Here is a 24,662-nt window from a genome sequence, read left to right as displayed (position 1 = left end):
TCGAGTCAAAGGGAGCTTTATTTCGACCTGTAGAGGTTTTCGCAGCGGTACGGAAGAAGCTTCTGGACGAATGTAAAGCACGCATGTGCACAGATATAACGATGTCGCGCGTATCTACGTAAAGCTGGCTTTACGTTGGTCCATTGCAGCGCTGTATCGTAACTGCAATAAGATAAACAATACGACCATTGCAGAACAGCGTCGCCATTCCAGTAAGCGATCCTACTACTTCTCGATTCACTGTTTATTACCATCCAGAACACAACATTCCAACGCTAGTGCAATCATCTAAACGGTTCGATATCCAGCGCTGGCTGAAGCTTAGTACAGTCTATCCACTGCTACCACGGTCCACCATCTTCGATGATATCAAACCACGCTGAGAAACAACGCATACATCGACCAGTTTCTAGTCAAACAACAGCAATGAAATTGCTGTCCATTCCAGCCACTGGATTAACCTAAACCCGGCTTAAAGGGCGAGGGTTAGCTCGTTCAGTTTTTCCAAAGAAATTTCTTCCTCTTCGGCATACGTTCACCTACTGACACGCGCGCTCTCTCTCTCTCTCTCTCTCTCTTACGCAATGGTATACTTTTGCTAGCGACTGTACTCGCAGAAATACCTTAAAACCAGCGGTATTCCTGCGCCGTCGTTTTCCTCCGGAGGAATTTCCACGGGCGTTTTAAAGGGCTGGAAAGAGAGAGGGAGAGAGAGAGAGAGAGAGAAAGAGAGAAACTGGTAGGTAGAGCTCGCGGGATTTTAAGCCGGCGCGATTTGTTTTGACGAGAGACTAACGAGACTGTCTCTCGCATGTTCTGCCCACGCTTCACTTCCCCGCTTTTCCATGTCGTTTCCTGTCTGTCTTACCGTTACGGTTCACCCTCTTTCCTCGTCTTTCCAACCACCTTTCCGTCAGCCTGGCCCCTTTCCACCCTTCGATGTTCCCGCCACTTTGCTGCATCCTCGTCGCCCCAGTTTCACATCCACGGTGCCGTCTTCCTCTTCCACTTTCGTTCCACCTTTCTGCTCGATTCTCCCCGTTTAATTGCTTCCTCCCTTTTGTACCTCAGCCTCTGCCTTCCTCCTCCATTGTTTCTTTGCGCGGTTTTGTTCATTCCTTTCGGCTCGCCCCGTTTTTCTTCCTTTTCGCTTTTATGCCCGGTCTTTGCTTGTTGGTTGACGTTTAAACGGACTTTTAAAACGTTTTTAAGGGATCGAGGTGCAAAGGCAAGCTGGCTATGTCCATTTTTAGTGGTTTCACCGAGTGCAATGTGTTTCGGTGTCGAGCACGAGCGGAATTTACTCTATGGAATTATCGTGCAAGTCAGACTGCAAAGGATTCGGGCAAACGGAAAAGAAACTTGCGAGAAATTGCTCGTCAGGTTTTTCTCGATCGCTCGCATCAACTTCGTCGGATTATATTCGGTTTCGCTACGGATTAAACAGCGATCATTTCGCGCCTGATTGATCAATAAATGTCGCGCGCTGTATAGCGAAATGGCAGCCAATAAAGCAAAATGAGATCTCTTTGGAAATTCCAATATAGAATTATATTATAGTTAATATTGCTACTATACCTTTACCATTACTATCATCCATGCGACTATATTTCTCAATTAGAAATTATTAGCAGTGAAATTATTACTGTGAGTGATCCGAATGATCAATTCTTATTATTCGGATGAATTTGGAAAAATAATAATGAATTATTAAATAAAATTCTTATTATTTCTATAGTTAGGTATTACATTGTAGCATAATTATATTATAATATAGTAATATTATACTCTATAATAATTGGAGAATTATCCTGCAAGGAGACGGTTTCTTCGCTCGATATTTCCATTCTTCTTTTTCCGGCCGGTGGAAATGAAGAACAGAGAGCGTTTCGTCTGCGAATTTTTGATAAAAAGTAAAAGAGGAAGACGAAGCGAGGTCATTTGGATCTTACGTGTAGGGAAAATTTTGGTACAGGAGAGCTACGCCAGACGAAGATTCCTCGTTGCTACTTTGCTATGGAATTTTGATAAAAAAAATAAATAAACGGAGAGAAAAAGGTGCAGCGCGAGGCGCTCATCTACCTGGAACTTTGACGAAGAAACAAAGAAAATGGGTGTTGTGTTTAGATGTGAGAGTAGACAGGGATGGCTTGCTTATCTTGCGGAAAATTCTGATTAGAGAAAAGGAGAAAATGAAGAGAAATCGCCTCTGGCCCCCTGTACGTGCGAATAAATTTTGTTCCGATATTTATGTAGCGAATAATTGGTTCTTTAAAATTCCATAAATAATAGCACCTACTTTTCCTTACTTTTTTTTAGCCTTTTAGAGAAGCTTCTTTATTTAAATGTTTCGGGGAACACGGGCGAAACTAAACTCTTCATCGTATGGAGAATTCCCTTTTGCCAGAATTCATAGAAAAGTGTACGCTGCTTAGAAATTCGAAAAGATAGTAAGAAGTATGAGATATAACGATCATGTAAGAGTTAATTGATTCTACAAAATTAATGAATAATCGTAGAATGAAAGTAAAACTGCAGAATTTAATTTTTCTTCTTCTCGAATTATTTAGAATAATCAAACGTGAACTCTTTTCATTTCCTCCAACAGTAATTTATAAGAAAGAAGGGGAAATATTATAGTGACACGATTTAGAGATTCGGATAAAACCGAGAAGAAGGGAAATAAATTTTCCTACGATAGACCTAATTAACTTATTTCATATGCAAGTCGCTTATCAGCGTAGAGGTATCAATCGAAAAAACCATAAATACACCAATGTAGTATAACAACTAAGGAACGACGAAACGAACAGATGATCGCGTTTTAAGATTACTTTTTAGCCTAACGAGAAAACGATATCTCTATTTCGACGAATTTTCATAAAGGAGAAGATTAAAATGTGAAAATGGGGATGTGGAGCGCGTACTTTGTAGGATTACACGTAAGATGCCAGCATGCTGGAAAATTATACATCGAAAATAGTTTTATGTTCGCCGCGTTCTTCTCGTGGAAAGGGATCCTGTTAGGCAACGAACGAGGCTCGTTTCCAAGTACGCGGAAACTCTTTGTAACCGGTCGTGAGCCTTCCAAGATTTCCTATAATAACTTTTACGACGCTCGAAACTTTCTCAAAAAGAATGCAACGGCTCGCTTATGAATGAAAAAAGTAAGGGAGAAAAGAGACGAAGAGGGAGAAAGGAAAAAGATTTATACAGAACGGAAGGGCGTAAGAGGAAATAACGAGCATCGATTGTTCGTTTTGCGAAGCACGCGCAACATTCCATGCATCGCTCGCTTCCGGTTAATAGGCTGATTCTCCAGTGAAGTATGAAATACTATTACATTTTTGCGTGTGTTGACGATCGGAAGCTTCACAGAGGAAAATGTCCACTTAAAAATATTTTTACATTACAATTCCGTTGTTTTAGTAGAAATGTAAACAGAATGGAGTAGGAAACATCGGGCTATTGTCGTTTTACATACGTTTTCAAATAGCTGAAAGGTTTAAAATGTAACGAAAAATATTTCGAAAAACGTCGGAAATCTCGTCGCGCGTAAAATTCCAACAGACAATTCCACGATCGTCAAATTGAAAAAACAAATGGGACAACAAAGTTTCCTAAAAATTGGACAGGAATTGTTTAGCGAGTTGCGAAATCGCTACAAAATATCCATACGATACACGAAAAGCCCATCATATCGCCAACTAGAGGAATCGCGCTCGTAAACGAGCAAAGTCTACGAAAGATTGGCTGAATCCTTCGAAAGTCGATCGAGGTAAAAATTCACCGAACGCCAGTTTCATTGAAATTAGGAAAATTCGTAAACGCGACAAGTCTGTGGAAGATTCGCAAGAACGGAAGAAAAATGTCAAGCTTCGAGAAAAGACAATAATGCTTCTTCTTTTTATGTCAAATATAAAATTCCACTGATCCATAACCGCACGTATCGAACCGAGCAAAAAGGAAGATTACTTTTAAAAAATGCAGCGTAACGATCCCATTTAAAAAACGGAAGATCGTCTTAATATCTCGGGAAGTATAAAGTACGTTAAGAAGATCAAACTTTACATTACCTGACCCAACAGTTATTTTATTATCTACCTTTCTTTTTTTATTTTATTCCTTACTTTCATTATTAAGAACCTATTACCTAACCCAACCATAAACCTGATATCAGATCTCTTCGAATACGATAAATTTTATTTCGGACATCCTTTGATACAGTCGATTTCTCCTATCGATTCAGCCTGCGCATACAAAAGAAGTAAATTTCAAACTTAGCCAACAAATCGCGAATCAATCTTCTTGTGGCTCGCTCACCTTATGAGAAGATTTCACCGAGTCTGAAGGTTCGCGCACGCTATACCAGCTCTATGTTACAGGATAATTTAAGGCAGTTTGAAATAATACGCGAGACACGGTTCCGCCACGTCCTGGTGCCGCGCCTCCTCTAATTTCCCATTATGCAAATGGTCTCGCGGTACTCGCGATACGCGACGAGAAACCGGAATTAATTAACCCCGCGCAACGACTTCGACTTTGTCTTGGAGCAGGGGTCGCTATCGAGCTCGTTTAACGCTGATAAAGTAATAACTGTGACGAAGAAACCACAAGACGAAGATTTGTTTGCAATTTAATTTCGCGTGACCAAAGTGCTCGTCCCCGTTCCATCTCCCTTTTTTATTTCTCTCTTCTCTCTACGTTCCTTCCTCTTAATGGCCCTCGAATTTTTTATCTTTTAATCCCGGTATAGTTGCAAGCGGAAAGAAACGTTTTAACGTTTGAGGACAATTTTTACTGCGGAATGTTCGGACGATAAATCACATTAATATGGTTCTCGGCGCGTGTACACAAAGAACCATCAAAACGGTTGTTCCGTGTTTTTCTTAGACTCGTCGTTGAGTTGAAGTCGCCATGCCGAGGGAAAGAAAATTACAGCGAAAATGACGATGAAAGTTCTCGGTTTGAAATACGTTTATGGCACTGGAAAGAGGACTCGAGATTGGCATGGACTCAACACGCTTTCGGCCACGAATATAATTCAATCAATAGGAACATGATCCAAGAATACGATTCAAACAGGAAGAACATAATTCAATATAGTCCAATTTATTAACAGAATTTACTATAGCATCGAAGCAGACGTACGGCCTAAGGATAATTTAAAAAAGAAATTACGCTTACGTTAATATCGTGTTCTCTGTAATTGTTCGTATATAATTGTTTTTTTTAAATATAAATAGAAAAACAGAGGCACCAATTGAATTAAATGCGCATTAATTCGAATTTATAAATTCGCCAAATGTGAGAACTACTAAGAAAAGAAAAAAAAAAGGAAAAAGAAAAGAAATCTTTATACCGAAATCTTCAATGATGATTCTCGGTAAAGATAATCCTCAATAAACACCCCTTGACGAAGGAACAGCCTAATTTCTTCCTTCTTCTCTCCCTTATATTCTCCTTTTGCTCTGCCTTTTTATTCCTCGTCAAAGGTAAGGATTCGAGGGATTTCCTTGGAGGAAATTCCTCGTAGGCGATACACCTACGAACGAACCTTTCATTTCTCTCGTTAACTTCCGACACGAGTGCCAGAGGCGCGAACGAATCGATACGCGTATCAGAACTGGCTGCCTGCAATCTTCCCTCGAATTTCTACCCTTTCATCTCTATTTCGTACGCGTGCCACGCCGATCGGGAATACCTTCAAGTTCATACGCCCGTAATACGGTGAAAAATTTCTCGTTGGAAGGCGACGACGATTCACCTTTCACTTCGATAATTCCTCTGCCAGATATAGTGGTTCGTTCTTTCAATCGTTCTCTATGATCCTGCTCGTAATTGTTTTCGATTGGTGATTTTTATGGTTGGAAAGGAGAACGATGAAAAAAGCAGCGAATTTGTACGCGGACAAAGTGCGGGTTTTGCGATTTGTTTTGCCTCCGGATTGTTCCAATTTCGTGAATTAGAAGTAGCCGTGACTCGCGTAAAAGGCAGAAGGAAAGATCTGTTCGGTACACGTTGCACGAAATTACGTCTTTTAATCATCCTCGTCTCAACGTTACGACGGTATTATGCGCCGTTTCGCAGAGAGGTAACAATAAAAGAAACAGCAAGATATAAGAAAGGAACATAAAAAGATCGGGGTTAGGTTTAGATTAATATTAGGTTTAAGATTGTAACAGAAAGAAAGTTCCAAGTCCTTTTCGCTCCACTTCGCCCTTTTATGAACAACGCAATTTTACGAAAATTTGAATAATTTATTGTAATATACCATACGGTAAGGAATCCTTCTTCCTCTTTCTCTCTCTCTCTCTCTCCTCTTTTTTATATATTTGTAAGATATTTTTTAATAATTGTTTGTATATTTGTAAAATACACAATTTGTAAAATATAAGAACAATATATATATTTATATACAATATTTATATACAAATATACGAACAATTATTAAAAAATATTTTACAAATATATAAAAAAGAGGAGAAAGAAAATACGACTAAAAGGATGATATGATATTACAATAAATTGTTCAAATAATTATTGAAAGAATCCTCGGTATCTCGTCACAATATTAAAAAAAAAAAAAAAAAGATCTTCGATTTGTCGTTATCCCGAAGAAAATGTCTACGCGTTTTAAAAAGTCTCCTCTTACGGGCTCGCTATAATACGTTACAATTGAACCGTCACAGCGGAGGGAAAAAGCGAAAGAAGGAGGAAAATAGAGGAAAAGGAAGAGAGGGTAGATGGGAGGAAAGAAAGGAAGAAAAAGAAACTGAAACATGAGCAATTCATAGCGTATCAAGCACGAAGGCACGTATTCAACGTGGAAAATTCACTGGCTAACGAGAGGGGGGCATCGCGACGGTTGCTTATTAAGGCCGATTCGCGTTGAACGGCTTCCACGAAATTTCAATGTTCTGAAAAAGCTCGATTCCACGTCGGCCAACCTGGTTGCAGGACGTTTAATGACGCATCGCTCGCGGAATACTTCAATTTCGTCCGAAAATTACCCTCCAACGCCGATACCACCATTTTCTACTCTTTCCCTCTGTTCCTCTCTCTCTCTCTCTCTCTCTCTTTTCCTATTTTACGTCCCTTTTCTTCCCTTATCGCGTGCCGCGCGAACTACGACGATTATTCGCGATACAAATCGACCTACTTGCGATCTTTCGTTGGAAACCTATTTGCACGTGTTCTCTTTTTATCTTACGTTATTTCACTGTTATCCTGAACCCTTACGCGTGCCGTTTCGTCTCCAATTGCGCGGCTTTCTTCGCATATTTTTCATTCATTGTAATCTCTCATTTATCGTAATCTATCGTTTATCGCCTTACGGCACAGGGCAGCTTGCGATTCACGTCGTATTTTCATTTATCGCTACCTTACCTGTACTAATACCCTAGTTTTTTCTATTATCTTATCTAAGTAAATGCACTTGAGTTACTTTTACAATTTCCTTGGTATCGCTGTTACACGACTTTCCTCGGCAATAACAAAACCATGATGAAATCCGTTGATGACTTGCGTGCCACAAGTCACAAAATCTGCATCGTCCTTCTGTGTTCTTTTTAATCGCAAGATAAATTGCCAAAGCTCGTTTCTATGGTAAATATGAGCAATTCTCGATTAGTAGGAAAAGAATGGAGGAATATCACGGTAAAATTGAGGATATCTAATGTACCGAAAATCTGCAAACATTATTTTGCATAGAAGAAAGAGTAGTCTTTACGGATTATCTTCTATAGATAATAAATATTTCATTAAAAGAACGAAACTTTTAGTATGGACACTTTCTCGAATTCGACTACGTATTTCTAAAGAAACCAGAATTTCCCAAATCTACATATAAATTTTCCACATTGGACTGTTTTTTATTTCTTTCTCAAAGAGCATTTTTTATATAGAACTTAAATTAATCTTCGACGATCTTTTACATAGCAGAAGTATAGGTGTATCGAATCAAGATCGATACATCTAATTGAAATGAAAGAACCAAAGAATAAAATAAACAGAAAAAAATAAAAGAACCAAATTTTTCGTATAAAAGATTTTACAGATTTGATTACACATATTTCTTTTTCTTGTTTCTTTATATTCTTTTAAAAATGGAAAGGACACGTTTAGATTGAAAACGATAGGAGAACCGTGCAGCGAGGTTGATCCTGAGAAAATTCATGATTTTTATTCCTTTCTCTTCTCTTCCTTAGTCTTGTTCGAGGGATCCTTTTATTCGTGAAACGACAAAGTAGAAAGTAAATTGCTTGTCCCCTGTGAGTCGTGTGACGAAGGAAATTGGAGCGACGCTTGACGAGCGATTTAGATCCGCGAAAATACTGCCAGCGAATAATTATCTGTCACGAACAGTAGTTAAAGCTTGCTTAGAGCTAAACTGGTACTCGGACGCGCTATTTTCCATTTACCTTCCTTTTTCTTTTACCTTTACCTGATTGATAATGTTTGACACGGTCGACCTAGAAACCAAAATCGATGGCTCTTAAAAGAAAAACAGTCTGCAAATCAATTAGATTCTTTCGTTCGACTTTTGTTTCTCTCCTCCGCTCTTTCTCTTTTCTGTAAAAGTAAAGAGTTTGTTTCGTTTCACTCTCGTAATCTTCTCGTCATCGTCGTATTACATCGATCGATATATGCGTCAAGTAATTTTTAGTTTTTCAAAAATTAGAAGAACTTTCGATGTACGTTCTTGCATTTTCTTCTGTTTTATAGATACCAGAGATATTTGTTTTCCTTTGATCCTCCTTAGTTGTTAATAATCTCGATGATGGTGTATCCTTTCGATTAATTTTTACTTTAGAAATTGAAGAGTCGTATGGATAAGAAAAGAAGAAAAAAGACAGAGCCTCGTGTTTGCAAATTTGAGAAAAAGCCACGATAAGAACGACGTACTCGATTATTTAACTTTTATCGGAAAGCTCGATTGTATTGGCGAATGTTTAATCGATGTCGTGCAAAGAAAAACCATCATGTCGTTTATTGATATCTTATCGACGTGCTTGTCGACGAATGTATCAAACTTATCAGCTTGTCGATAGTAAAAGCGCAAACAGAGAGAAACTTCGAATTTGCCACTGTATAGATACTTAAAACTTTTTCACGTTCTTCATTATTTACAAACACGATAGCGAGATTTTCTTTTCAATCTATCGACGTGTCAATTTCATATTCGAAACCGCGCAAACTTTTCGTTACGAATATTAGCCGACTATCAATGTAACTATCAATGTAACTTCATCGTCATTTATATCACTCGATTCTGTTTAATTTCGTTGTCGGTTTCTCCTTGTCCTGTAGCTCAATTATATTTCAGATTATATGAAATTATTTCAGTGGAGGAGAACGGTAGCCAATGGCCAATTTTTGTGTAGCTCAGATACTAAAAATATTCGTGGCACATCGTTCTATAAATTCCAAGCAACTACAAAAGCACAAACCGTAAAAAGCACAAAAGAAAATCATAGAAGAGGATAGTTGAATTATAAACTAAACGGAGAGAATATTTACAGATTGATGAGATTTAACCCCTTAACCTACGACTTACGTTCGAGAATTTTGGGCCGAAAACGATCATCGTACTACGGGCTATGCCCGTAGTTGTAGGTTAAGTGGTTAACAAATCCAAAACCATTTTGTAAATAAATATTGATATATATACATACGAAATTATTATTTTTTTATTTCATAGGACCTACAGAACAACGTGCCATAAATATTTTTGCTGCCTGAGCTACACGCGGACTGACCATTTGCTGGCATCCTCCTTGAACAAATGATCAAAGAATTCGTCGTTTGACCATTGCCCTTGCGATTTTATGAACGTTAGAAAGCTTGGAGAAGGGCGTGAACGTCCCCTGGAAATTGGCTCGTTATTTTCGAGTTTTCGCAACGAATCCCGGAGGCTTGGAAAAACTTTCATCCATCTTGGCAGGCTCGTCCCACGGGCGACAACTTTTCTCGTCGTACTTCCCCGTTCTACCGCTTTCCCCGTCGTCGTACAACCCTGTCCGCACCAGAAGGGACTGGCGGAAATTTTTGTTATACTTTATGTTCCTGCGAATTCCAGTGTTTGGAATTCTCGTCGATTCTGTTGCTCGGTCTCGCGTGAAATTAGAATAAACGCCGTCAATTGTCATCACGAGGATAAAAGAGAAAAAAGAATTGTAGCTCAGTGGCGACAGATTCTTCGTGAAATCACAGTGGAACTGCGTCAAAATTTGAGCAGAGTCGCATATCACACGCGAAATAACAGCCAGTCCTTATGACAGAGGAATTTTATTTTGAACGAAAAGATTAATAAAAGGATTGATAAAACGATTGATAAAAGAACAAGCTTTTCGTCAGCTGGCAAACATTTGGATGCCTCGATGTTTTAAATCGAACTTCTGAATTCGTGCTACTTAGCACGAACGCGTGTTCTGTACAAGATACAGAGCCCAGCGTTAAGAGATTAGCGCGTTGAGTGCCACACAAATATACAGGGTGTCCAGCGCTTAAACGACTAAACTGCGAGGGCTTAATGTAGAAGCAGGAGAAAGAAGGGAAAAATGTTACGTACAGTTAGTGGATAAACGCTTTGTTACAGAGTTGTGTAACAAATGTCGTAGATAGCGTATGAAATAAATAACGATAATTACGACTCACGCAATTATCGAAACTCAGGAAAATTCTTAGCTACTTTGCAACGCAATTAATTGCATTTCTCACTGAGGTCAAAAGTTTGTATCCGAACTTGTAAGTACAACGTTTAGAAATGAGGAATTAAAATTGCACTTTCTGGCCAATCATTTTTATTATATTTCCTAATTATCAACCACACGGAATTGTTATCGCGTGATAAAAAACGAACCATGTAGCTACGCTGACAGAATAACGCAGTCAGCTTGTACGCGCTGTAATGGAAAACTCGTTGCCTATTTCCTGCGTACGATATTTTTCGTTATAACTCGGTAAAAAAGCGTTAATTGGCAAGCTTTGTGTAACACTATTTTTTCTTTTCCCCTGTTTATTAACATTAAGATCTTGTGATTTACCAGTTTATTTCATTTAATTTTCACAAAATATTATATCGTATTTGCGTACTTTTCCCCAACAGTCTGATTATCTAAATCATTCACATTGTTGAAACTTCACCGGTCCATGCAATTTATCTTATTTTAATCATTCTACAACGTTCGTCGACGTGTGTCACCGCCACCGTGTGCCAGTCAACGCGTTAAATAGGAAAATGAAGCCGAGGAGAAAAAGAGAGAGAACATCATCGAAATTTGCAGGAATGAAATTTCAAATCTCTGCCGCGTCCCTTGCTGCTTTGCAGAATCGTTGGGCGAATCGGGAGAACAATACGTGGAGGGCAGACATAATTAGAATGCAACGGGCGGTCGCCATTGAATCAATAGTCGGCCAGAATTTATCTGATTTCATTGTCGATTTAAATCAGGGCCATCGGGAAGTGAAACAATCCGCGACCACTCTCGGCTACAAATAATTCCGCTCGATAGAGGGGAAGCAAAGAAAAGAAAAACAAAAAGGAAAAAATGCCGGGACCAGGCCTCCTCTCTTAATGCATATTTATGCGCCATAAAATGGCCAGATCACATTTTGCGTAGTATCGTGCGCCAACAACGAATCCTCCAACTCTTTTCGCTCCAACTCTGCCCGATCTTCCCAAAGATCCGCCATATCGCGTTAATCGATCTTCTCGTTTTTCCCATGGGACATCTTTCGAGTTTCAGTTGGATTAGCGTTCACCGGGTAAAGCGTGCAAGAGACGAGCGTAATGCGCGTTGGGAATTGAAAGTTTATATTTGCGAATAGAAAAGTATAGAAATTGACCTGATCGAGTTTTGAAACGACCACTGATACGAAGTGTCTATTATTGCGAGGAATACATTGAAAATGTTTCCTGACTGTTTCATCGTTGTTCTTTTCCAAGTTTTGCAACTTGAACGTATACGTACAGATTATCGTTGCAGATTATTGTCTATTCTTGTTACAAACATCGCGTTGAAAATGTTTTTCCACCGTCTGTTCCGGCTGTCTGATTCGCGAATCAATTTTACCGAAAGGAAGTGTCAATTATTATAGTTGCAAAGATTATGTTACGATCTTTATACTTAAGGTGATATTCTAGCGTGAACCTTCGAAAAGGATCGATTCGTTCATTGCATTTTCGTTGCAAAGAACGTGAAATAATAATTTTTAATTTACATGTATGTGTAAAAACCAATGTCCGAACATGTGAAACTAGCGAAGTTACGATCGTTTGAAAGATTCTTAGACGAATAATTGTATACTGTTATGCGCGAAACTTTAAGCACGTTGTTCTCGGATCTATTGGGTTGGCAACTAAGTGATTGCGGATTTTATCATTAGGTGGTAATGACAAAACCTGCAATCACTTAGTTGCCAACCCAATGTGTTTTATTCTTTCAACGTGGTGTCCACGACGTTCTAAAATCCAGTCGGCAAATCGACTAAACGTTTTCTGCGTATGTAACACTATAGCCTGAATTATCTTAGAATTAGCCTCTCTCTCTTCTATTTTTTTAAGCCGCCAAAAATTAAAGGAATATGTAGAAAGTCGATGATTAAGCTTCATAGTACCGCCATTCTTTTAAATAGTTACCGACTCTTCTCAAACCAAACTCATTCTAATTAACCTTCCATCTTCATAATAGATCAGTTTCGATCAGTAACGTTAAGTAATTGTTCATTCTCCTCGCATTAAAGAAATGAAGTTAAGGCAACAGACAAGCGATAGAAAACTGCAAACTTGCAAGAATATTCAAGAACTTTTCTGGGTTCTTTAAAAGCCAACAACCTAAAGAGAAATACTGCGTGGATTTAAACGATCTGGAGAGTAAAATAAGATTGCGGACAAAGATTAACACTTTGACTGCCACGCCGAAATCACATGTTCCGTTCAGAACACCACGGGAGTATTTTTATTATTCAAAGCATATAATGGCAAAATAATAATAAATTGACGATGTAAGACAACATTCTTCCCCAATGGACCGTTTATCTTATTGGTGGTCACGGGTGACCACCGTGGGCGCCTTGCTAACACTTGATAGCGACATATTATAACGACGCTTCGTTTATTTCAACAAACCATCCGCATTTGTTATTTCGTTGTAAACAAAACGTGCAGAATATATCGTTGAAACGTGTAGAAGATATTAGTAAACGGAATTTGCTCATTCTATATACAGGGTGGTTGGTAACTGGTGGTACAAGCCGAAAAAGGGTGATTCTAGGCGAAAAAAGAAGTCGAAAATATAGAATAAAAATTTTTCGTTTGAGGCTTTGTTTTCGAGAAAATCGACTTTGAATTTTCGCTCGGTACGCGTACACTTTATCACGTTTCGTTATAACGGATCTCACTGTAGATCGTTGTCTCGATTGACATTATTGTAGCCTTTCATACTTTAAAACAATCGAATACGTTAGAAAGTGTTCATAGAAATTTAATTAGAAGAGCAGAAGTATGTGTTCGGCACAATGAGCAACATTCTCAGCAATTTTTGTAATAATAAACTTTATGATTACTTCATATTATTTCATTATGTATTCTTAATTTTCCGTTACGGCAAAAACAAACTTAAACTGCGATAATATCTATCGAGACAACGATCTACAGTGAGATCCGTTATAACGAGGCGTGATAAGGTGCACGCGTACCGAGCGAAAATTCGAAGTCGATTTTCTCGAAAACAAAGCCTCAAACGAAAAATTTTTATTCTATATTTTCGACTTCTTTTTTCGCCTAGAATCACCCCCTTTCCGCTTGTACCACCAGTTACCAACCACCCTGTATATAAAGTGAATAATCCAAAAATTCTGCGTTAGAATACTTTCTTAAGAAGAATGAAAATAGAAGCCAAGGGAAGAGTCAGAGATTAAAGGAATCTTTTGATGAAAAGAAAGGAAGGGAAAAGAAAGGAGAAGAAATAGAAAATTCTGGGATCCTGCAGAAATAATGAAATTCAATGGAAGTTATTGGAGGATAGTTTGGTGTTCCGGCTGGAAGTTTGGCTGCTCGCGTGCGAAGGTAATTCGTCGTCGGGATAAAGGAAGAATTTATCGCGTCGTTCGAATTCATCGGCGTTCGCCTATGGATCGTTATTGAAAGCGGAGGGAAAAGTATAATCCTGTTAAATCCGCCGCTCCTGATTCGGGGATCCGTAGATTAAATTGAACCCTGCCAATCGAATTCTAGCGCGGCTCGTCTAATTTAATCGAGAACTTAGCCAGGATTGCCCGTTTTAAAATATAAAAAGCCCGCGAAACGGTAGAACGTTTCTGTCTGCGCGCACGTTATTGCGAAGCGTGTAGAATAAATATTTAAAGAATCGCGCGATAAGTGTACTTATTCGTTTAGATGGCCTCGGTAACTGCAACGATTCGAAAACCTCTACAAGATTAGAAGTTTGTTCGTTCCATTGCGCCTAAACCTGCGTAAGAACCTCTGCGAATCGAAATAAATGTAAGCTTGCTCCAATTCCAATTGTTTTCTTCGCGTTTTCTTTCCTTTCTTTATTAAAACTTTCTACTCTTATCGGGAAACTGCGCGCTCGGTATGAAACATCTGATTTTAAAAGCTTGCCAGAAGGAGAAACTGTTTTCTTTTTCTAATGAAATTAGCGTCGAGATATGACGTAAAAATTAACGTCAAAATAAAATTAACAGATATTCGTGTGTTAATAGTTGACTGTGCAAAAGTTTAAGCGTCTTGAAATCGTGGCAGGAACTGTAAACGAGAGTCAAATGCGGCGAATTAGGAAAATGGTACGTAACACGGAACATCCAGGAAATTTACAAAGAAATGTAAAAAAGAAAATGTATTTTTGCTGTGAGAAATGAATACTAAATTTGGAGAAAAACAGCTGGTAAACAAATATCTTGCATCTTTTAAACTTACATCATTAATTCTCTTTGTCTTGTATACGTTGAACACGCGAATGGCGCACCTGAAGCACATCCTCTGTAATATCAATGGAAACAACGAGCTACATTGGACACATTGTTCATTATTGTCTCTTTTGTAATTGCCACCGGAAAATGAATATAAATTTTTATATCGTCATCGTCATCGTGAGTAGCAGCATCGTTAAAATTTTCTACATCATATACACTCAGCACATTACACGTCGTATCTCAACAGAAAAATAATAATTACACTAAGGAGACAAACGTAACAGTGAATTTCTTTTAAACAACGAAAGCAAACATATTTAATAATAAATCATGCAAAACTAATACAGATATTTATTAACTTGCCCTCGTTAAAAAATTTCGTTATTTAATTAGCCTCCTCCGACGATTTCATACGCTTTAACGTACAACGATCGATTGTATTCGACGAAAGCTTCCCAAGTGAAGCTCAAATATGGATATGTTTGTCTCTTCTAACGAAATATTCTACGCTATTGATCGATTTTGTTATTTACTTGCCGAGATTTCGCAGTGTTCGATATTGGACACAGTCACGACTCGCTACAAGTAAATAACTGTAATAAAATGTATCGGGTGTTTTGAATAAAAGGCACTATAAAAGAAATACGTAACATATTGCTACATTTCTTTGATCCTTTGGCTGGAGAATAGAATTAAGAAAAACGAATTTTACGTATAAGGGTCATCTTTGGAAGACCTTAAATCCGAGAATCGAGAGCAGCGTCAGCACTAAAGATATTTTTGAAATTATTTTCTCGCGACTAATGTTTATTGCAACGTTAGCAGCGACAAGAATGTCTGGATAATTAATTCCTCCGCGTTCGATGCAGCCGCGTGACTCTCGTGGGACGCCGATTGGGCGACTGTTGTTCGCCGTTTAAGAACTCGCCTTATATGGTCGCGTTGCTCGCGCCCAAAGAATCTTAAATCAACCGGCTGCGTTCGACGAAACCGTGCCGACACGAATTTTTTCGTAATACGTGTTATATGTACTTCCTTTTGAGGGAAACTCGATCGATTTTTCCCACAATTGCTTGAGAAGTCGGAGCAACAATTCGTTGAAAGTTAGAGGAAAAATTCCTTCCACGTTCCATAATATTTTCGTAACACTTGTCTCCTAATTTAAGACACTTCGTTTTACGTTCAGTCTTTCTCAGCTTTGCCCGATTTTTAGTCTTTGGTTTGAAATACGAGTCTTTCTTTTGCTATTTTCGTAATAGCTCAAACATATATTCATTTTTCGATATGACTAAAATATTAAATTTGCAAATATTCAAAATTACACTGAAGATATTGAACGAAGTTAGAAAAAGTTAATAAAAAGAAATTTTCTATGCGTCTAACACTACTCGATGTTCTGTGCCTTTAATTCGAGATATAAGTAAGTCTGATTGTTTTGGAAAATACTCGTCAACAGAATTCCTTTTTTCTCTTTTTTTTGTAATCTTTCTGACGGTTAAAATGTGTATTCGTTTCTCGATATGAATAAAATATTCGATATGCAAATGTTCGCTATTTTTAACTTACATTATAAATATTAAACGAAATATAATTAAATATACTAATTTATTCTAGATATTCACTACCTATCATCGTGCCGATAGAATTGCATTACCATAACTCCCATTGAAATTTTCGAATTTTTTAGAAATTCCTTTAGCGTGATACACGGATGAAAGAGCATAGTTCTATGATATTTTGCGATAGTATGCCCGAGAGTCTATCTACATATACCTATTATCCAGCGCGAAAGTACGTTGCCCCAACCTGACCTAAGCTTGCTCAAACGAGTCGTCGTAAAAGGCCATTAACGTCCGTCGTTTAATATTCGTCGCGGTGAATTGGTGCCATTTCGACACTAAACGAGTCTACTATAGCACGCCATCTCGCTATTCGGGAGACAAGGTCACGCGAATCCTCCAGACTGATTGACAAATTCGGGCGTTGCCCATCTTTTTCGTTCAAAATTTACTCTCGCTCGGAATTTTAATTAAAATGCCTTTAGAACTTCACGACGATAACATGTATTTTAATTTCCGATTAAAGAAATACTACTTTCTGATTAATAATTACGAAAGACGAACATTATCTATTTTTTCAATTCACTTTCTACGGTGTAGTCTTTTACGTGCTCATAATTATCATTTATAATCTGCTTATTTCACAATGATATTTATTTTAATTTTAAGGAAACACAAATTTTTGGTTGATAATCGCAAGAATTATCCAACTATGTAATCCTATAATATGCATGTGACGTTTCACGTTTTAATGTATTGTTTTCTACGATTAGCGTAGCGTCGAAGGAAAATTTTTCAAATTTTATTAAAAAGAAAAATAGAAAAAATTTGAAAATTTTGCCAAAAAAAGGGAAAAATTGATTTTAGTATACATATGTATATACTTATATATAATTATTAATTATTAACATATATATTTATAAATCTAGATATATATATATAATTAATAAATATAAAAATTTATATTTACGATCTACAGTGAGATCCGTTATGAGAACAGTGAGAACGAGACGTGATAAGGTGCACGCGTACCGAGCGAAAATTCGAAGTCGATTTTCTCGAAAACAAAGCCTCAAACGAAAAATTTTTATTCTACATTTTCGACTTCTTTTTTCGTCTAGAATCACCCTCTTTCCGCTTGTACCACCAGTTACCAACTACCCTGTATATTTAAGGCATAAGTTGAAAAAAAACTAATTAATATATAATTAAATATTTCAATATAATAATTAATACAAAATATTATTATTTTACAGAATGTAAACGATTCTCATCGAGATTGTTCCTGATTAAAGAAACGATCGACTAAAAGAAGGGACTCGAGTCGAAAGTTCGAAATGACTCGTTTGGAAATTAGAATGTAAATCGTTCGAGGATCGTGAGTAACCGGCATCTCCCTGTGAACACGCCGACTACATAGAATTTTGAATGACATTAGACATCAATGGGAAGTGTTACTACACCGCGTTTCTAATGTATTCCATTGTAAATTTCCAGACAATGACCCATTGTCGTTCGACACCATGACCATCTTAGGAAATATACCGTGCTCGAGTATTATGAATAAACATTAATACAAGGTTAGAATAAATAATGGATATCAGAATGACAGGAATTGTATTAGCTGATAAAAAGAGAAACTTTGAAAACAGAAGCAGAACAGGAGAAATTATGACATTTTTATAAAGAAGATAATCAGAATATTAATAGAAGATATATTTGTCAATTTTAATACTTCTATCGTTTACAATTAAACTCACGATGAGGTAAGTATAACTAAATCCAACAGATTTTCTAGTCAATATATTTCATTATTTAAACAATAATTCTGTGGAATTAATAACACGATACTTAGCTGTGAAAATACCTATTTCCAAACTGGTTTTTAAAAACGTTACTATTATTTAAGAGAAGTTTATAAGAATCGATAATTACATTTGAAGAAAAAATACAAGCACCAAGCATACATTGATGACGAATAAATACGGTTAATTACATACATGTTACAAATTAATTACAGATAGTTAAGAAATTAATAGAATGAGATTACTAAAATGGAGCGTGTCAGATATTTGAAGAGTTTTGTAGTACTAATTGTAAATGTAGAAAGCAAAAATTAAACACGCTAATAATTTTTTAAACGTATTTTATATATATCTTGTTAATATTAATACACTAGAATGTTAGAACTTTGTAGAGTTCCGTATGAGAAATAAAAAATCGAAGATTGACAGTGAATGATAACATGCACTGTAAGTACGTCAGTATTTCTGTAGTTTGTGAATGATTTAAAGGTATTTAAAACGATAATCTCTATGAGTAACACTGTGTCTTTGATTTACATGCTGATTCATGCAAGTTAAATGCTTGACAACAATGGATTATCCTGTAGTAGAGGCAAACTGTTAGATAATGAAGCTAGAAAACGAGGGTACATAATTCAATCACGTCTCTTTATGAATTAGGAGCACGCGTATAAACGTTAGTCAACTGAAAATTATCTTACGTTTAAAATTCCTAATAAACAGTCATCCGTTGCATAATACGTGCAATCTTTGTTAACAATAAATAATGAAGTAACCAACGAGTAAACACCACGGTTATGTAAAAATTTTTCTTTTTTTTTTTTTGCTTCAAAAGTAAAATTTAAAAGAAACCTATGTAATTGAATAAAAGTATCAGAATAAAATGAAGAAATTGGATAATATAGATTACAGTTTAGAGTTAGGTATTGTTGGGAAATAATTGAAAAATACAGTGGAGAAGTAAACTTGAAACAGATCGATCAGATTTAATTACGAAGAGTGGAAATAATTAACGAAACGATCAGGCTAACACAGCGTTAATTATTATTCCTGTTGGAAGGTTTGCGATTAATCTAAAGGTTGTTCAAGCTTGATTAACTCTCTAGTTAGAAGCTAATAACGTGTCCAATTTATCCAATGGCGATGTATTAAACGATCCAATTAAACGATGCCCCATTAAAGAATCGACTGTAAACAATGCTTCTGCGAATTTAATGGAAACAAAACTCGGTAAACACATTTTTGACAAATGACAACACAGACATTTGACAAACTGCTGTGTACCTTACGTGTCGATTCTCGCCAGAAGAAATAGTTTGAGCAATTTCAATAAGTAGTTCCAATGGTATTGATTCCAGGGAATTTTAAATGAACGCATTGTTTCAGCCTAAAAGTACAGAAACTCCATTTTACTATCTCGAATAGAGTACTTTACCCAATCATTACAATTTTTCAATTTCGTATTGATCTCTGGCAATTTGAAACCAGCGAACAAATGGACCGAAAAGGCAAGAACCGAACGAGGACAAAAATATTCTATACAATTTGCCTTTAATAATTCCGCGCGTTTCTACGCGATGTAGAATGAAAGTCATAGATGAAAATGAAATTTTGTTTGAAAGTACGGTCGTTAAATTTCATTCCCAAAATCCCGGCCAATGTACATAATTGAATATCATAGGGGATTAAATTTGAAAAAGGTAGAAAAAAATGAAAGCTCAGTTTTTACGTGGTATTTCGCAACGATGGAATATTAAATGTATACAGAGTTTAAACAAAAGATTTGAACGCGATACGATGCAACACGCGTTCAACAATGATTCAAGGCAACAAAGAAAAAACGAATAAAAAATTAACAATTTTAATCAAGAATTCGTGTCCGGTTATATACTCGGGGAGGAGGAGGAGGAGGGGAATACAAAATAGAATGAAACGATGCAAACGAAAAACGAATAAATCGCCAAATGACTACACGGTTCGATATTCACGCGTCATAGAGAAGAATTATCGAGCAGAATAACTTCGATACTCAATTTCCATGCAACAAAGTAAGGTAAATAAAGGGACGGAATATGAAAATTGTTCAAACACCGGTTACTATGTTCCGTTCAATGTTCAAACATAATAACAAGGAATAACTAAATTAGAGAAACAAGAAATAGTTCTCGTAGAGAAAATCGATGAAAAAGAATTATTCATTTAGACACACACTATCAACAGTCGGATCAAGTTTAGTTTAATTCTAAAAAAAACGAATTATTCGCTTCCGTAAGTGTGTTTATTGCAAGTAAAACTGGCTCAATAAGCGATTTAATTTACTGACTAATTGTGTCGAAGGGAAATTCTAATTGTAACTGCTAATTATTATTTCGATAAATGATACAGTAAGACGATCTTTGAACTCCGTTTACGATACTAAAATATGTATTCCATACTTCGGATAGAACTTTCCGTTTATTTAATTCGAAAAAGGAATATTACAAGAATTCTACGAAAATTACAAAATTGCAAAAGACGAAGAAACGATTAAAAACTTCACGCATCTTGTAACGTTGTAATCAAATATAAATAAATAGCAAATAATATTAATCTATTTAAATGCGAAACGAAACATCTACGAAACGAAAATAATTATATACTGGAAACTATGAAAGTAATTACTATAATTCGATCGACGTATCGGCAAACAATTTTTAAGCAATGCAACATCATTTCCAAGAAGATGAACTTTTGTATATCGAGTAACCTTCGTAATCGAAATTACCAGAAAGAAATTAAAAAGATGACAAATGAAAAAAATTATCATCGAAATAACGACAAGATGACACAATACAATCCAATAAACAGACAGATTGCAAATGCAGGCAAACTCTTGGATGAACCGTAGCACTGCGTGTATCGTTGAATTTAATACGCCAACGAAAACAAGATTGCGGCTCGATCTCGAGATTACAGCAACCAGAAGAGTTTTTTTTCCTTCTTGGGCGCGGTTACGCAACGAGAATGCGTGGCGATACGATACGAATATTTATAAGCTGTCCGTTCTCTGTTACACCAAATGGCCGACATAGCACGAACAACTCGCATTTTCCACGCGCGAAGACAGCGTCATTATCACCGGTGATATTTCACGCGGCGAGTCTAACACCCACAGGCCTTTTAAAGCGTTCTCATTGCCGCCGGTTAAATTAAGGATTGCCCGGCAATTGGAAAACGCGACTCGATGTTGGTCGACGTCCTCTAAACCGATTTATGACGACCATCGGGGCCCATTTCTCTCCGTTTCAATCGCTTTTCCTTTACCTCTTACATCCTGTAATTAACTTCTCCAATTATTCTTGGGGAGCTTCAATAATATAAGAAAAAAAAAAAAAGAAATCCTTTCGTCTCTCCTTTTGAAATCTCTCTTGCACTTTTTATTATTAGTATACCTATTACTGGAGATCTTTGGAACGAAAGAGAATTTCTCTAAGTATCACTAAGAAGCTGCGATTTTATAACGTAAACCGAATTTTTTAATCTCCGTCCTCCTTTTTTTATTATTATTATTATTATTAACGCGCGAATCTTCCAAAAACTAAGATGATCATTAAAGCATCTCTAAGGCGAAAAAATTGCAGGCTCCTAAAGTCGAAAACTTGCAGAAATTCTACTTCCAAAGGTAAAAAGTTGCAGAGATAACGTCTCCGAAGTGGAAGAGTTACAGAACGGCAGAACCTCGTTGAAATATTTTATATCTTAATAAAAACGCTATATGAATATCTAATACAAAATGTAAAATAAACAATCTTCGGAGAAATGGTTAATACCAGCCGCGTTTTTCCATAAATTCAAAACGTCGGAACCTGGAATATACAAGAGAAGCAAAGGAAGAACGCCTGAAAGAAAACATTGGAAACCACCGTAAAACGCGGTACCAGGGGTGAATGTGTGGTTCGTCAGACCAATCCTCGTTTAAGCTACGCTCACTAGTGAATATCAGCGAGGGAACGTAGACAAGGGTAGGTTGCATCGTTGTACAAACGTTGCCATGTGGCTTTCGCAGCCCCCTAACGAGCAAAAGTCCCCCCTAACGAGCCAAAGCCTCCCCCGCCCCTTGAGAGCAGCCTGGGGCCTAACCCGGGGCTGTTTCACGACCAACGTGACTCACGAATTTTACGAATCGAATCGGAACCAAGGAACCGGGTCATGTACCCTTCAGACCCGGTTTTGCTCTTCGACGAGACATTACCACGTTATGCTATATACCACAGAAATTCTAGGCAGATTCAAAAGCAAAAAAAAACAACAACCTGTACACGACGATGATGATGATGATAATAATAATAATAATAAATAACAATAATTGTTGTTATTTCTGTATTCAGAGGTAGGATCACAATAGCTATTATTTTATTCTTTGGATAAATCTATCTTTTCACTTTCTTTGCACTTTCTTACATGGACTAGGGATGAAAACAAACAATAGACAAGTATCTTCTAGTTACTATTTACTGTAATTAGCTTATCTGCATATGGATGGCGAGCGCGAACTCACGTTATCATTTTCAACAATAATAATAACAATAATAGCAACAACGTTAATAATAATAATAATAATAATAACAACAACAACAATACCACACTGTGGTGCACGTTGTAATTTTCACAGGAAAATTGCTCATCCCGACACAAACAGAAATAAATTTGTACGTGTAAAATTCAGAAATTAATGCACGTACCACGTACCCTTGTGGTAAATTGTCCACAGTAAGCTTACACATTAATGGGAAGAAAAGGAAATATCACGTGTTTGCAGAAATATTTTCTATTCCATTCAATCCATGGTATTACGTATAGACACTGTAGTATTGTCTTTTTATAGTTAGTTAATTAGAATATGCTATGGTAATGTATTATATCTATGGAGTATTGTAATATCTATAATTAATTAGAAATAGTTTGGATATAGTAATAATGGTGTTATACTGTGTTCGTAAAAGATTATGTCTGTAATTAATTGATAATAATGAGGATACACTGTACCCATGAAGTAGTGAGGATGAATTATGTTTGAAGAATATTATAGTGATGTTTGAAGAATATATATTATAGAATGTAGCAGTTAATTAGAAATATTATGGACACATTATGATATTTATGTAATATTCATTGCATTAACTAGAGGTTTTATCGATACAGTAATAGTTATAGTGTCTTCTGTGGGACATTATAATATCTATTAGGTTGTCCGAAAAATGTCTTTCTTTCGCAAACGTGTCTTTTACAACAATGAACCTTCATACAAACGTGAAACTAAGTCTGTAAAATGTCGCGGTGTTCATATCAACAGAACGAAATGGATTGTACGTAATTCGACAAAACAAAAAACATTGTGCGTCTATTATTTCCTCATAAAACGAAAGGAACTTTTCGGACAAACTAATACAATTGATAAAATATATTTTTTAGCAATTTTTATGCAACTTGTTCGACGATTTGATTCGATGTAAGATCGAAATGAAGCGGAATGAAAATACGATCAAGCATGAAAACAATTCGTATCTGATAATTTGACTTAAAAAACTGACTGAAATAATCAAAGGTGGCCCTAGGGTCCATTTTCTGCATCGGCCAATCTCGAATGCCGACGCGGTAGGACAATGCCTGGCAGGACAATGGAAAATGACCGAGGCGAGGGCTTTTAGGGCTTCTTGCCGTCACATCTCACCCGTACAATGTACATCGATTGCATTATACGCTCGATCATCGATCAACGACCCTAGTATATTCGTTGTTTAATCACGTTTTACAAGGTTAATTCATGGAGAAGAACCTAGTGTGGCATCTTAGAGGCTGGAAGATTTGATGGTTGGACGTCGTTCGAATGAACAAAAATGGCAGTAACTGTTGATTCGTATTCAAAATATTACAATTATGGTTGTACTAACTTCAATTTTCTACGTCAAACAATCCAATCTCGCATTGTTCAATTTTCATAATACTTCATAATCTGGTTACAACAACATTTTAGCGATCACAACACACGTTTATTCCAAACACCAATATTCCCCTTCAAAGTTTCAAAGAGAACTCTCCTAACGACATAATCCTTTGATTATTCTAAAGAACATCAACCTTCTAAGGATCAGATAAGATTACAATCGACTAACATGTGACTATTACTAAAGTTGCAAGCGCACAGAGCAAGAAAGAGAGAGAGAGAGAGAGAGAGAGACGAACAGAGCAGCGTAAAGTTTACCATGAAATAACGATAGCTCAGGGAAATCTGATTCGTTGGTTCTCGATATAACAGCGTGAACCATCGATAGGATTTCGTTGTGGACCAAGTTCGACTGGATCTTGTGCTGAACAGTGAGCG

General features: G+C 36.8%; 1 protein-coding gene and 1 long non-coding RNA gene across 2 annotated transcripts in view; both read right to left on the bottom strand.

The window, feature by feature from the left end:
• The window catches only part of LOC126923864 (uncharacterized), a 124,182-nt gene extending 101,425 nt beyond the window's left edge, over positions 1–22,757 (bottom strand). The window contains exon 1 of the long non-coding RNA XR_007713332.1: positions 14,942–22,757. This is a non-coding gene — a long non-coding RNA (uncharacterized LOC126923864). The remainder of the gene's footprint in view (positions 1–14,941) is intronic.
• Positions 1–24,662, bottom strand: part of LOC126923838 (syndecan) — a 226,844-nt gene that overhangs the window by 196,615 nt on the left and 5,567 nt on the right. The window lies entirely within an intron of this gene.

This window comes from Bombus affinis, chromosome 14, assembly GCF_024516045.1.
Source record: "Bombus affinis isolate iyBomAffi1 chromosome 14, iyBomAffi1.2, whole genome shotgun sequence".
Classification (NCBI taxonomy): Eukaryota; Metazoa; Arthropoda; class Insecta; order Hymenoptera; family Apidae; genus Bombus; species Bombus affinis.
The sequence above is the reverse complement of the archived record's forward strand: the minus strand, read 5'-3'. Positions and strand labels throughout refer to the sequence as shown.